This window comes from Sinocyclocheilus anshuiensis, unplaced genomic scaffold (assembly GCF_001515605.1).
Source record: "Sinocyclocheilus anshuiensis isolate Anshui unplaced genomic scaffold, SAMN03320099.WGS_v1.1 scaffold598, whole genome shotgun sequence".
NCBI lineage: Eukaryota > Metazoa > Chordata > Actinopteri > Cypriniformes > Cyprinidae > Sinocyclocheilus > Sinocyclocheilus anshuiensis.
In genome coordinates, this window is record NW_015547660.1 from 159173 (window position 1) to 175807 (window position 16635).

Consider the following 16635-nt stretch of genomic DNA (forward strand, 5'->3'; position numbering starts at 1 on the left):
GCCTTTCTTTAGAAAAGTTCATCGATACGCACAAAATCTGGGTGTATTTTTTGATTCAGAGCTGAATTTTGTAAAACAAGTTAAAGGGTTAGTTCACCCAAAAATGAAAATTAGGCTGCGTTTTACTCACCCCCGAGGCATCCTAGGTGTATATGACTTTCTTCTTTCAGACGAATCCAGTCGGAGTTATATTAAAAATTGTCTTTGATCTTTCAGGCTGTTTAATGCCACTCAGTGGGTGTTGCATGCATCAGTCCAAAACAAGTGAAATAAAAATCGCCCATCCATAAAAAAAGTGTCTCACATGGCTCCGGGGGGTGAACAAAGGCCTCCTGTAGCGAATCGATGCGTTTTTGTAAGAAAAATATCCATATTCAAAATGTAATAATCACTTTAATGTAGCTTGCGCCAACAGTTGTACACAGAAGCAATTTTTCTTACAAAAACGCATCGATTTGCTAGAGAAGGCCTTTGTTCAGCCCCCGGAGTCGTGTGAGACACTTTTTTTTTATGGATGGGTCCATTTTATTTAACTGCATTTTGGACTGATGCATGCAACACCCGCTGACCGCCATTAAACAGCTTAAAAGATCAAAGACCATTTTTAATATAACTCCGACTGGATTCGTCTGAAAGAAGAAAGTCATATACACCTAGGATGGCTTGAGGGTGAGTGATTTATGGGCTAATTTTCATTTTTGGGTGAACTAACCCTTTAAGGTATGCAAAATGTTCTAAGAATATATTTTTGTTAGCTAGGCCTACTTAACAGGGAACATTCTCAGAACGTTCTGACAATGTTCTCTCAAAACGTTCTTCCAGTAAAGTTATTAGAATGTTTGGTTAAAGTTAATGTTTGAATAACCAAGGCGTCGTGTGGGGAGGAGGGGGGCTATTTAAAAATAAAATATAAATATCATTAAAATATAACCTTTTTATACCTTAATGGGAACCTTAGCAAAACATACTATTGAACATATTGTTCAATGAGGTTTTCAATGTATGAAAAAGGGACTTGATGTGCTTCATGGGCTTGTTACACACTAAGAAGGGCACGTTCACTGACCCACAGGTGCTGGAAGCAGAGAGGCAGTTGGGGAGGAACAGAGGCCAGATACAATGGACACATCAAAGCTCACAGAAACTGTGACCGTTCCAGCATTCACTGTAAGGACATAGATGAGAAATTATAATGTGCATAAACGTAACATGGCCAGTGAGATTAGCAAACACCTCAGAGAATGATTCATGAGGCACGAAGAGGAACATACTGCTGGAATATTTATTCTATTGAACCCGAGTCATATCTAGAGAGCAGAATATCACAGTGACTTGATGGTTCTCTCTCTCTTTTTTTTTTTTTTTCGGACATGGAAATAATTTTTGCATTGTGTGATTGTAAAATAACTATACACATTATACACATTAAACATAAAGTCACAGTCGTATTTGTCAATATACAAGCTGGAATGTTTTTATCATCTCATGTTTGCAGATCCTCGGTTTTTCACAATGGTTCTGTGAAGCTGATCTGAAATATCCATCAGATCAAACTAGAGACAGCGATGCACAGCTATCAGAGAGAAGTTAACAAAGAATAGTGCTTCAGGTCTGAAGTGTTTTATTTTAAAAGGCACATTTCATTTCCTGTTTATATTGTCTTTCATGAGTGGTGATGACGTTGATTTGGGAATGTTTAGAGCTGCACACGCAGCCTGGAACTTTTCAAATAATGGCTGACAAGCCCAACTCCACCCCAAAACATGCGTCTCTTGCAGTCTGTAGTGATGGGACGTCCTGACTGATGGAAAATTTAAATAAAAATATCATGCACGTCACCAACTAATTTGTATATAAAAGTCACTTTTTTTATTTTAAATAAAAAATACTTTTTACAAAAATGGTTTATTAAATTAGTTAAAATAAAATAATGAATACAAAATAATAGTTTAAGTAATTTTGTATATCTATAAATAGATTTTTATTGTTTTAGTTAAGTCAGCAGCTTCCACCCTAAAAGACATTTCAAACTGCAGTGATGCAATCCATTTTATTTCCAAAATTTGATGTATTTTTAACTGAAACATGATACTGAATAAGAAAAAGTGTGCAATTAAATGACCTCTATCTATCTATCTGTCTATCTATCTATTATAAGTTTTAAAAAGTTGTAACATAGCTGGAAAATGTTCCACTGTGACAACAGGTCCTGTTCACGTATGAAGGGATTGTTAAACTGTTAAAGGGATAGTTCACCCAAAAATGAAAAACCAGTCATCATTTAATCACCCTCGAATTGTTTCATCCCTGTATAAGTTTATTTCTTCTGCTGAACACAAAAGAAGATATTTTGAATCCCCACTGTTTGGTTACCCATATTTTTCAAAATACCTTCTTTTGAGTTAATGTTTGGGACAACTTGAGGGTGAGTAAATGATGACAGAAGTTTCACTTTTGGGTGAACTATATTCACCCAATATTCACCCAAAAATGAAAATATACGCTAAAACCATGGTCCTTGAGTCATAAAATGTAAGTCAATGACTTTGAAAGTCAAAAAAGCATGGGAACACAAAATAAATACTTGTGGCTTCTGACGAATATATTCTGAGGTCTTATGAAGCAAAACGATCAGTTTGTGCAAGAAACTGAACATTATTTGCAACATTATTAGCAAGCTGTAATAAGCCTCAGGCAAAAGGTCCAGGGTGATGTTGTGCTCACAAACGAATCATTCTTTTGAACTGGTTCTTTTTAGTGAACTAGAATCATACTGAAACATCTGAAAGACTTCATGGCTCGAGCAGCACAGATCTACAAGTTACTCAATCAAAACTCACTTTCAGACACTTGATGGTCACTATGACTGGAAATGAGCGACTGATAGCCACTGAAAAGATGTGAACCAAGTACTTGAATGAAGGGGACAAATGAATGCTTTTATGGTTTCTCATTGTTTATTGATTAAGAGTAGTTTATTATCTATATGTTTTAGAGATGTAAAACATCTGCGTTTCACATCATTATTTGGTGCTTTAATCGTGTAATCGTGTATACGTTACATCATTGCATGATTATGTAAACAAACTGGTGAATCGGTAATTTATGAATTCATTGAATCAAACTGTCCAAAAGTTGGCGGAAAATAATCAGATTTCCCAGGTTGCCTGAGGCTCTGGATTTCAGGTAACGATGTTGCAAATAATGTCCAGTTTCTTGTACAGACCTCCGCAGTGCCGTGATGCATCGATAGTTTTCTATGATATGATAATTTTGAGCAAGGAAATACATACATAGAATTAATCTATAAAATTAATATCCCTGTGTATGCCTCATTTACATTTTGGCAAGGTTATCTCAAAATTATGAACAAACGTTCTTCCAGTAATGTTAATGGAATGTTCTCAAAGCCTTAGCACAAAAACACTTTTTACACATCATTCATGTAAATGTTTTTTTTTTCTGAAGCACTTTAGTAGAACGTTCATGTAACATTTTTTTAAGTGTTACTACTTGTTTCAAAACGTTCAAAGAACATTCAAAAGTAACATTCCTATAATGTTTGCAAAATGATCAAATGGAATGTTCTTTTAACATTCATATAACTAACAAAAAATATTTTTAAAACATTTTAAAATGTTCATGTCAGAACATTCGGCAATAACACTTTCATAACTTGTAAATAACGTTTAAAAAATGTTGTTAGAGCATATTTTTGTTAGCTGGGTTAACTGTATTAAATACATTTGCACAATGATAAGAAAATGAACAAGAAACACCTGGAATATTACATAAAACGTATCATTTTTTACAGTGTGGTAAACGTGTAACACTAAAGTAACGAAAGACATTTTGGCATCTGGATGTCTGGATCCTAAGGAGTTAAAGACATCTGCCTGCTCTGTAGCTGCATGACGAGCTTGTAATAGTGAGGACGAGCCGTCGGGCAGCGGCTCCGAGCCAAGTGTTCACAACAGAGCATTCTGGCTTTCCACGTGGACTTAATGATGCTGTCCAGAGCATGCTGCGTTCCTATGAAATATGAAATCCCCTGCTAGACCACCTGCAAGCGTGGAATGTGGCGAGCAGCAGATCTGATGTCCCGGGACACATGCAACATCACACACATAAAACAGCACTTACATAAACACACTATGCCATCTCCTTGTATATTAAAAAGTTTTAATTCCTGCGGTGCAAATTCTCTTCACATGCACAAACACGGACATGTCATAAACAGGAAGATTCGCCATGAATTTCACATATTCACAAACGCTCCCTTCCTCCATTTGCAGACTCGTACCAGATGTGCCTTAAAACACCTGACATTTATTGTAAATCAATTAGTGTAACCTAATGTAGCTTTTGGGGATTAAAGTAAACAAAAGCAATGTGTTTAGCTTTATTTGACTCATATATCAGCAGAAGCTGGCCCACTTTTGTTGTTGTAATAATGGTGTATGTGTATAAACATCGCAGGCAGTCTGATAACAGCTGTACACTTGTGGACAGTTGAACTCAAGTCTGTCTCACAGACCATGTAAACAGCAGAAGCAGACTCGTCTATTTTGTTCTCTGCATGGAAACCACAAGATCCACAAGCCCTCCGGATTGTGGTCTGACTGAATACAAATCACAGCGGAGGATGTACGAGTTGAAACCCACAGGTGTAACTTTAGCTTCCCTGGAAACAGGGCTGAAAGAACAATGGCGTACAGGGGCCTGGTGGGGTCGTGAGGGCCCCTTGACATTCCCACGTGAGCCCGAGTTGTTAAAACGTGTTGCTGCTTTTGCAAAGTAGCTTTCATGACAGCTGCCTATTGGCGCCCAAGGCACAAAACAGTAGAGAGCAGGGGCCCGATGCTGGAGAGACACTTCCACATTAATATTGAGGCCCACAAATCTAAATTTAGGCCCAAACATCCTCAGACAGAAGGCTCAAAACTGGACTGCATTTCCCAAAAGCATCGTAAGTTTAAGTACATCGTAAACCCATTGAAACCAATAGAGCTACAATCAACTTAAGCTTATGATGCTTTTGGGAAACACAACCCTGGTCAGAGCAAATGAGAAACACTAAAAAAGACCATGGTCAGTAGCTTGTGATTAGTAGCAAGACAACAGCGGCATCTTGTGGGCATTTTTGTTATTTTCTGCGAAAAGAAGTTGAAAAAAAAGTACACTGTAAAAAATGGTATGAGCTATCTACTTAAAAAAATTATTACACATTATTTCAACATTTTTTAGTAGTTTTTAAGGCTTGATTTTTTAATGGAATCTACCTGAATAAATCATGTAAAATGTCCTAAATTATTTAATAAAATTAAAACCATCAGTGCACAGTTTTCCACACCACAATCTGTCAAGCACATCTTACCAGCAAACATACACTCATTACTCTCAGTTTTTGAAGCCCTAAGACTGGCAAGAGCGTATTCCAAATCTTCAGTACTTATCTTGCTGGATCTGTCCGCTGCTTTTGTGATTGATGATCAGCTGACTTTCTCAGACCACATTGCTAAAACTGCCCGGTCCTGCAGATTTGCTTCAATATCAAGATGATCAGGCCCTTTCTTTCGGAACATGCTTCACAACTCCTTGTTCAAGCTCTTGTTCTGTCCAGGCTGGACTACTGCAACAGCCTCTTGGCAGGTCTTCTAGCCAGTTCTATTAAATCTTTACAATTAATCCAGAATGCGGCAGCAAGATACATTTTTAATGAGCCGAAAAGAATGCATGTCACACCTCTGTTTATCAATTTGCACTGGCTACCAATATCTGCTCGCATAAAATTCAAGGCATTAATGTTTGCCTACAAAACCACCACTGGCTCTGCACCCCTTTATACCTAAATTCATAACTTAAGACTTATGTGCCCTCTAGAAGCTTGCGTTCTGCAAGTGAACGGCGCATTATTGTGCCATCCCAAAGAGGCACAAAATCACTTTCACGGACTTTTACATTAAATGTTCCCTCCTGGTGGAACAACCTGCCCAACTCAATCAGAGCAGCTGAGTCCTTAGCCATCTTCAAGAATCGGCTAAAAACACATCTCTTTCATCTTTATTTGACCCTCTAAATCTAGCACTCTCTATTCTAATTCTATTCATCAATTCTGTTCTATAAAAACATGCCCATTTTAGACTTGCACTCTATTCATTTACTAACTGCTAAAAAATAACACTAGCTTCTCTATTCTTTTTGTTTTCTATCTATTTGTTTTCTTTTTATTTATTATACAATTAACAAAAAAGGCCTCTAAGGGGCCGTTTACACGACAACGTTTTTAGCCAAAAACGGGAAACTTTTTATAAATTTTGACTGTTCGTTTACACGACAACGGCGTTTTGGGGACTGAAAACGCATATTTTTGAAAACGGGTTTCAAAGTGCAAGTTTTTGAAAACGGCACTGTTATCGTTTCCGTGTAAACACCCAATACGGGAATCTTTGAAAATGGGGACGTCATGCATGTGCGTAGTACGTGTTAGGTATGTAGACATGAGCAGTACGTGTCGATTTTAAAGGCAAGCGCGAACAAACATGGCGGAGTATATGGTACTGTTGTTTCTGCTCAACAGTTTGCTAACGCTTCTTCAGCAAAGTGTGGATTTACTTCACCAATATTACAACCAACAGCGGAGACGCATCATATACAGTACATCATATAATCGTCACTTCCCTACAGGTACTGTTTACTAACAAGGTGACAGCGCCAACTACTGGCCTGGCATACGTAATATAGCATTTTTGGCCGTTTTCGCGGATATGTGTAAACGCAAATCGTTTTGAAAACGTTGTAGTGTATACGTGAAACTTTTTAAAAACGCAAGGGAAAAACGTTTCCCTTTTTGACTACACCGTTGTCGTGTAAACGTAGCCTAACACTAGTTTGCTCTATTCTTTATCTATTCGATCTGTTTTATTTTTATTATATAATTAAAAAAAAAAACCTTGCTATGTGTACTGCGTTAGGCTAACTGAGACTTGTTATAGCACTTGCATATCATAGCTCTCTTGTTGATTTTGATTTCTTCCATTGTCCTCATTTGTAAGTTGCTTTGGATAAAAGCATCTGCTAAATGACTAAATGTACATGTAAATGTAAATGATACATAATGTAATAAAATGTAACATTTCAATATGAGTAAACAAGCACCACTGCACTGTGTATGCATGTATAGGGTATTTTTTTATCTGATTGAGAATAACTGTAATGGACTGTTTAAGATCTGGAACACCACTTTTCATAGGGATAAAAAAAAAAATGAAATTGATTGCATGAATGCTTTTCAGCCCAACTGAGCAATTAGTTGGATTATAGATGGAATATTAGTTAATTAATATTAGTTAACTAGTTAATTTTGGATTCTGCATGTATAAATGTATCTCAACTAGCTATCTGGATAATAATGATAATGCATTACTTGGCTAACACAGTCTAATGGTAGTTTCAAATCCTTTCTAACCAATAACATCTGTCTAACCTTTTTTGTTTGTTTGTTTTTTGGCCGCTGAGGGTTCTTTATTGACACTGATGGTTTCATGAAGAACCTTTAACATAATTCATGCAATCTTTCCATTCCACAACAGTTTCATTATAGTAGAAAAAGGTTCTTCAGAAGAAAAAAAAATGTAGACACACACAAAGGTTCTTTTAAGGACTGATCTCTGAACAGTTCCTTGGGAATCCAAAAATTAAAAATAAAATACTTTTTCTTTTAACCTTTGACATCATTGTCCTTCTCATTGTGCTGGTGAAGGAAATGCGATGCATTGAGACATTCCTTTTTAGAGTATCCAAAAGAAGCAGAAAACACACCTGATATGATAGGGGCTCACTAGAAGCTGCATTTCAAAACATTTTACAACAATTTTTGGTTGCACTTTAGTCAGTGGTAACACTGAAATAATTATATGAAGATCTCAATTACTAAAACACAGATGAATATCAAGCAAATATTGAGAGAGATAAGCACAAAACTATGTTATCAGCAATGCTAACTGTCAACTGGCCGTAATCTGCTTACCGTATTTTCTGGGAAAGTTGCACCAGGTCAAAATCACACAACAAAACACTGATAAGTTGTCTCGGTGCATAAGTCGCATTTTGTTATTACCTTTAGAAATAATGTAAAATACTGATAAATGAAACAAAATGTTCCCAAACATAATAAATGCTATAAACATGCATGTTAGTTTTCCTCACTAAAACAGGAATGAAAAATATACAAAACAAATATAAAAAAGTACAAAACAAATATAAATTATAGTGAATGAAAAAAGAACAAAACAAATATAAATTACGGTGCCATTTGTTATAAACCACATTTACTATACATGCCAAGCCTAAACTAATAAATTTAAAGTGATACTGAAAGTACATGTACAAAAAGTTTTTTTAGGAAGAAAGTGTAGACACTTAGATGAGCCAATTTTCACAAAAGTGCTTAACTGGTCGTGCAATGTGGGATTTGGCCTACAAATGTTAAAGGAACATTCGAACAGTCATGTTTGCGTACGTGTTTTATAATTTCATCCATAAGATCTAGTTTCTGTCTGTACTTCGATCCATGTATCTTGTTATAATTCAACATTCCCCTAGCTAAACAGGAAATTTTGGGCATACACAGCCTCTCCTGCAGTAGAGTTTTGTATGTCTGACATGATATACTGTACTTCTGTGTGGTTTGTTTGGCTTTTAGTTTGTTTATGAGATCTGGATTATAAATGCTTAGTGCTTTTCTAAAACAAAGATTATTTGAATATGTTTTACAAGACAATACTATATATTTCTACTTCAAAATTGTATGTTTAGTTCAATAATGCGTTACTTTCCATTTCTTTGTATTTATTTGTGAAATTTATTAGCAAGCTGTTTCTGCACCAAATGTTTTACTGTGATGACTGTGATCTCATTGCATCACTCCACATGTTCTATTTAATATAGTCACAGGAAGTTGTCATAAGCTCTTTAAAAACCTGAGCAGCTCTGTTGGCCAAGCTGACTGAAAATGGATGGCAGGGGATAGAAATAACATCAACTATGCAATTTCAAGACTCTGCCATGCATTAATTCATTCAATATAAACTAGAACTATTTTACAACTAACTTCTGATTCCATATTGCGCTTAAGTGTAGCCTACTGTGCTTTGGCTTGCTTAGTTGGGGTTTAAAAGACAATAAATATACAATATTATTATAGATTTAACTGCAATGACACTATCGGATGGGAACAAAATGTGAACTGAATTGAGCTGAATTATGATGCTGTTGTCTTCTGTAGAGCTGCTTTATAGATGAAATTGCATTTTCATAATTGATGGATTTTACAGCATTAACGGTTATTTTCCTGTTTTATTAATGTGAAGCTATATTAAAATATTATTGTAGCATAAGTGTTACATAAATATGTGAGTATTATATAAACCGCTATATAAACAAATGTGACTTGTACATGTGCTAACAGTATCTTAATTCATTTAATTTTACATCTTTTTAAGACTAGTCATTTAAGCAAGGCACAGACCAGTTGATTATGATTATAACCTCAGGTTATGCCCAGGTATCATATATTTTACACAAAGCATTTTGTTCATGTGTATTGCTTGAAAAAAAAAAAAGTTCTTATGTTCTTATTAAAAAAAAACAAAAGCAAAAAAAAAAAAAGAGCAAAAGCAAGCAACACTTTGTAAAAAAATTCTGTAGAGATATTAAAATGTACAGTCATGCTACCATCTGCATATTGCAAAGAAAAAAAATCTTCCAGTGAAGCACTCATTTTATCAGCCTACTTCAGCCAATCAGATCAACAATTGGGAATGATGAAATGTATTGCTATGTTTGCCTCTGACCATCATATATTGAATGAATCTTGGAATTTTGAAAATATGTACCATCTACTCAAGATTTAGCAAAACTAGTAATTCTCTTGCCAGCAGTAACATCCAGTGAGTGAATTAGTAAGTATTAAAGCGCACACACACACACAAACACACACACACACACACACACACACACACTTTATCTCTGAATTATCTCTGAACAAGAAAAAAAGGACTTTGGTATAGCCTTTAGTATTTTAACAATTTGCATAATCAGAAATTAAGGCAAACTCATTATGCACTTAAGGCCAACCCACTAATTTGAATTTTATTTCTTTAAATATAAAGTGTGTAATGTGTGTTTTCAGTGTAAATAATGTCAACAACGTTAATGCTAGGACCTCATGACAGTAAAATATTATTCCACTATCATGCAGCAGATCACAGCAATGCTAATTCACCACCATATAGCACTAGAAAACGTAAACTATAGTGTTTAACTACTTTCTTACGCCACAAATGAATGAATCTGCAGCTGCTACTTCAAAAAATGTGACATTATGAATTCTAAAACGTCACTTTAGAACTTACTGCTTTTATACCGTACAATTCAATAATCAGCAATTTAATATTGAATCATTTACATTTTAGACACGATACCAGTCTATTTTTCATCGCTGTAGAAAAAAAAACAAAAAAAACAAATCTACACAAAATGCATTGCAATGCCAAGCAGCACTGTAGCTGTACCAGAATGAATCAGAGGTTTGAATGAATTGGTTGAATCAATGATTAAAATGATTCACTCATGAAGACACAGTCGCCACCTACTGGCGTAGCTTATCCACCATCGGGCTGAACAGTTCTAAGAACAGTAAGGAACGGATCCACTTACGTTTACACTTGAGCTTGGTTACCGTCAGAGTTCAATGGAATTTGCAACCATGGTTCGTTAACGGGAAAGTGTCCCAGATCGGATCATCACCCAATCAGAAAACAGTGTGTTTACATTTGTCCACAACAAGTAGCTGTTTAAAATCTGAACTAACAATTCCGGAATGGTGAAAGATTCACTGCTTTTTAAGGAATCTGTTAAACATGTTAGCAAGACAGTCTAAATCGGTTCATGATAATTCAGTATAAACCATTTAGACAGTTCATGTACACACTGAATCACTTGGAGCGGCAAAACTATAATGAGATACTAATAAAGTCCCTTTCAAGGAAAGTCTGTTCACTCGGCCGCCATATTTGCAATGCCTCCGGGCAGCTCAAACAAGACCAAGTCCTATATCTAAATGAATGGGGGGATCCTGAAATCTCAAAAACTGCTCGCTGAACTCGCGATTAAATTACATATTTCATATCAGCAACAACATCTGAAATGAACTGTCCCATGAATGTTGTTTCTTATGCTCAAATAGCGTTTAACAATCTTTTTTTTCAGGCTAGACCAGCCAATGCGCATGCACAGTTATATTGCGCTTATGACTGCGCATTGGCTGGTATAGCCTCCGGTTTCTATGGGAACTGGAGCTTCTAATGGCTGCTGCAGTGATGCAATGACTTTACCAATCAGCGATCTCTGTCTGACATACGTCTCTAGGTTACGTATGTAACCATGGTTCCCCGAGGGAACGAGACGCTGCGTCTATTTGCCATACTCCCTGCATCCCTCCAGGCGCTACTTCATCGAAGCTAACATGCGCTCTGCCGGATGCGCTTTTATACTTCCTGGCGCTCACGTCACCCCGCTCGTGACGTCTCACTGCTCCATTGGACTGATTTGACACGTGCTTCAGAACGCGGTCACGCAAGGGCGTTCCCAAAGCGACGTCGACGCAGCTCGAGTTCCTGAAGGGGAACCATCTTTGTAGTTCTATAGTCTTTGATACTAACAAAGTACACACAAGGATTTTCAATCCATTGAACAGTAACATGAAATGCCTCCTATCATTTGCCAGGGATGAAGACATCTTTATTAAATGTTACGCCTGATGTGACATTTGAACCGAGGCGTCGGGACTTGTCGAGAGTAAATGAGCGTACCAGATGAAGCCTTGATTCGAGGCTTGTGTTCTTAATGTAGAAATCACAAATTACCATGGCCATTGTGAAAATTACCAATTACCATTGTGGACATGTACCACAGAGTACCATGATTTTTAACAGGTCGGTGTCTACAGTGTAAATAGTTGTTTGTGCATGAATAATAAATATAAAATCATCTCTCTATCATTTCTCAATCTCATCTCATCTCTCTCTCTATATCATTTATTTTATTTTATTTATTTAAATTTTTTTTTAATTTAATTTAATTACAACCTAAATGACTCTTTTTAATATTTCATTTTTTTTTGTTTTTTGTAAAGCAACTTAGGATCCTGAAGGGGAACCATCTTTGTAGTTCTATAGTCTTTGATACTAACAAAGTACACACAAGGATTTTCAATCCATTGAACAGTAACATGAAATGCCTCCTATCATTTGCCAGGGATGAAGACATCTTTATTAAATGTTACGCCTGATGTGACATTTGAACCGAGGCGTCGGGACTTGTCGAGAGTAAATGAGCGTACCAGATGAAGCCTTGATTCGAGGCTTGTGTTCTTAATGTAGAAATCACAAATTACCATGGCCATTGTGAAAATTACCAATTACCATTGTGGACATGTACCACAGAGTACCATGATTTTTAACAGGTCGGTGTCTACAGTGTAAATAGTTGTTTGTGCATGAATAATAAATATAAAATCATCTCTCTATCATTTCTCAATCTCATCTCATCTCTCTCTCTATATCATTTATTTTATTTTATTTATTTACATTTTTTTTTTTATTTAATTTAATTACAACCTAAATGACTCTTTTTAATATTTCATTTTTTTTTTTTTTATATAAAGCAGCTTAGGAAACCTTTTTATGCAGGACACGCAGATTAAATAACATTTCGATGAAAAACACAATTACACTTGTTATGTACTGTTCGGATACAGGTCGCAAGTTAATGCCAAGTGTAAATATGGCCTGTCTGTCTGAAACAAGCCACACAGAGACAACCGGAGAGATATAAACCGCCTCAGACTATAAAATCAGCACCCTTAGAAAGATGCTCAACTAATCATATTTGAGGACAAGAACTAAACTAATGTTTATCACTCACTGGGATGCATGATTCTGCCTCAGTCCCCAGCTGACCAATAGCATGTAAAAACAGCACAGGAATAGATTATTGTGATATACTACACCACAGTCAGATGGTACACCCATGGAGGCACTGGAGCACAAGAGATTAGGATAATAAGTCCAAAGCCAAGAAAGGCCTTTCAAGAGAGAACGGATAAGATTGCAGCCTGCTATCAGGTTTGCTCTGGTTCGCCCTGGATGACATTGTGAAAGGTGTCTGTCTGTAGACCAAGTTACATGCTCATTTATATTTACTGTAACCTCAATTCTCTAACCTCATTTTTTGGAAGCAAACATTACAAAACTTTTGCACCCAAAAATATAGATTGATTTTAAGAAGCTGTCATATACAGCTATTGAATTACAATTTAAGTCACCCAAAAAATTCCCATTTCTGACAAACAAGATGTGTGTCAGTTTTAAGAGTATTCTTTAATTTAGACATTGTTAAGGCCTGTTGTCATTCTAAAAGGTCTATTTTTAAAATTCCATATATTCATTAGACTCTGCAAATGTAAATGAAAGGAACATAGGTAAACCCACATGAGATTATTACAATAAATTGCTACAGAGCCTCTTAAACCTCTATATTTTGTTCAGTTTATTCAAAGAACTATGCATATTTCAATGTATAAAGTGTTTAGGTTATGCAAATGTGTACAAAATACAAAAAAAAAGAAAAACGCTTGTGAAGCAAAAAAATGTGTGTTTGTAAGAAACAAATCTATCATTTAGGTGTTTTTGACTTCAAACTGTGGCATCTGGCTGAAATATAAGTCCTCTATCCATAATGTTGCTTCCAGCAGTGAAAAAAGTTAAATCTGCACAGATCAAGCACCGTTTACAAGCCAAAACAGCTCTAAACAAATATATGGGTAGATTTTGATGTGAGAGACAACAGGAGATGCACATTTTCACTGGAGGAAGCGTTGTTTTTTTTAATTATGGATTTTGGACTATTTTGGCCATGTCACTTTTCACTTCACAAGATGTTAACTGATGGACTGGAGTACTGTGGATTATTGTGATGTTTTTATCAGCTCTAATCCTGACGGCACCCATTCACTGCAGAGCATCCATTGCTGAGACAGTGATGCAATGCTACATTTCTCCAAATCTGATGAAGAAACAAACTCATTTGGATGGCCTGACGGTGAGTAAATGTTCAGCAAATTGTATTTTTGGGTCAACTATTCCCTTAAAGGGGAGGTCTTATCTACAAACTAAAGTCTATATACTAAAACCGTATACAAACAAAATGTTGTTGTGGAACATTTAGTCAATATATAATCATTCTGTTTTATGGGCTAATCATGCAGAAATGTCTGTCAAGACAAAACAAATGATGCATGCTCATTGTGGATAACGCATGCGACACTGATTGGCACCATTTAATAATTTAAGGCATTTCACTGGATACAGGCAACTTTAGACCTTAAACGTATACCTTACAAACAGCATGTCTTATGCATGAGCTGATGCTTTTTTAAAAGGACTTGTATTATATGCTGTCTGGTAAGGCATTGTTGATGGAAGAGACACAATGCAGGTGTTTTGCTTCATGCACATTTGATCTGTTCCAACATGCAAGCAGAACGTATTATTAGGAGTCAGTGAAATGTAGACATACCTGTAGACACTGATGCACTTTTTATCTTCAAGACTTGGAGTGTCGTCATGGTCTGTGTACTTTTTCTAATTCCCTTTTTTTTTTTTTTTAAATAACAATAAATTAATTTCAATATTTTATAACATTTTCTGGAGCTTCATGAATAAGCAGTTGAGCCAGTGTCACATTTCAGTTCATTTGCATTGTAGATGACCACATGACACTATTAGTTACCAAAGCTACATGTCATCGGCTAGTCTGCAAGTGACAGTTGGAACAAGACATCGTCAATTATTTAAGCCAGAGTCAGTTTGATTTGTCTCCTGGTGATTACACACACTTCTGTTCAAGCATCTCACAGTTGTTTTCTTTCAGTGTTAAGATAGTATGACATGATGCAAAATTGTATTTGAATGAATGAGTGATCAGATGTAGTAGCATTTTCACCTGCTGGACCATAAAAATCAGGTTAATTTTCTCAGTGCGGGCGAGGATATTACACTCACATGCTTGATTGTGAAAGCAGTGAGGTGCAGGATAAAGTGTTGTATTTAACCAATTCACACTGACTGCTTTGCAGTTGTGTTCAAGACCAAGCTCTTGCACTTATAGGTTTAAACAATAATTACAGTGTAATTATACTTTTAAGCACCGAGTAATATTATGTACACATACATGTACTAACTATATATATTTTTAATGTTTTTGAAAGAAGTCTCTTCTGCTCACCAAGGCTGTATTTATTTGATAAAAAATACAGTAAAAACAGTAAAATTGTGAAATATTACTACAATTTGAAATAACTGTTTTCTATGTGAATATCTGTTAAACTGTAATGTATTCCTGTGATGCGCAGCTGTATTTTCAGCATCATTACTCCAGTCTTCAGTGTCACGTGATCTTCAGAAATCATTCTAATATTCTGCTTTGCTGCTCAAGAAACATTTCTGATTATCATCAACGTTGAAAACAGTCGTGCTGCCCAATATTTTTGTGGAAACCGTGATGCATTACAATTCAAAGGTTTGGAGTAAGTGAGATAGTAAGAAAATAAATAAATAAATAAGAAATCATTAAATTGATCAGTATTTGATATCAATTGTCAGTAAATACATTTATAATGCCATAAAGATTTCTACTTCAAATTAATTCTGTTCTTTTGAACTTTCTATTCATCAACGAATCCAGTGTATCACAGTTTCCACAAAAATATTAAGCAGTGTTTTCAACATTGAAAATAATAAGAACAACAATTAACCACCAATAATAATTAATAATAATTGAGCAGCAAATAAGCAAATGATTTCTGAAAGATCATGTGACACTGAAGACTGGAGTAATGATGCTGGAAACTCAGCTTTGATCACAGGAATAAATTACATTTTAACATAAACTCACATAGAAAACAGTTATTAGTAAATTACTAATTATTACAATTAGTAAATTGTAATAATATTTCACAGTAGTATTGTTTCAATGTATTTTTGATCAAATAAATGTGGTGAGCATACTTTTTTCACAGTTTTCTTATGTGAATCAGATCAGTATATGAATGAAGTAACTGCTTGAAGTGACTGAGGCTGTTGACATGTACAGTATATAAAAGCCTACGTGGACTAAAACATGTATCATTTGAAATAGTTCAACACACTGCATTGCCATTTCCTCCAAATCTTATGGAAATGTTGTTCTTTGCAGAATGTAGTATAGTTAGATTAGATGTAGCCCATCACTGCAGTGATGAGAGGCATTATGCTCTAGGGCTGCACAATTAATTGAATTTCTAATCGCGATTACAATTACGGATGCCACAATTACATAATCGTTCAAAGTGGCAAATAATTGTTCAAAGTCTACTTATGTTATTCTGAGCGCCTGCGGGTTTTTTTTCTTTCTACAGGTTATCTTAAGGGGTTTTCCATTGTTTTAATTTTACTTTTAGTATAACATTATAACACCATGCATATTTTTACTTTTTTATTATTTAAAGAAGAAACCAATCCAATGTATTGTTGA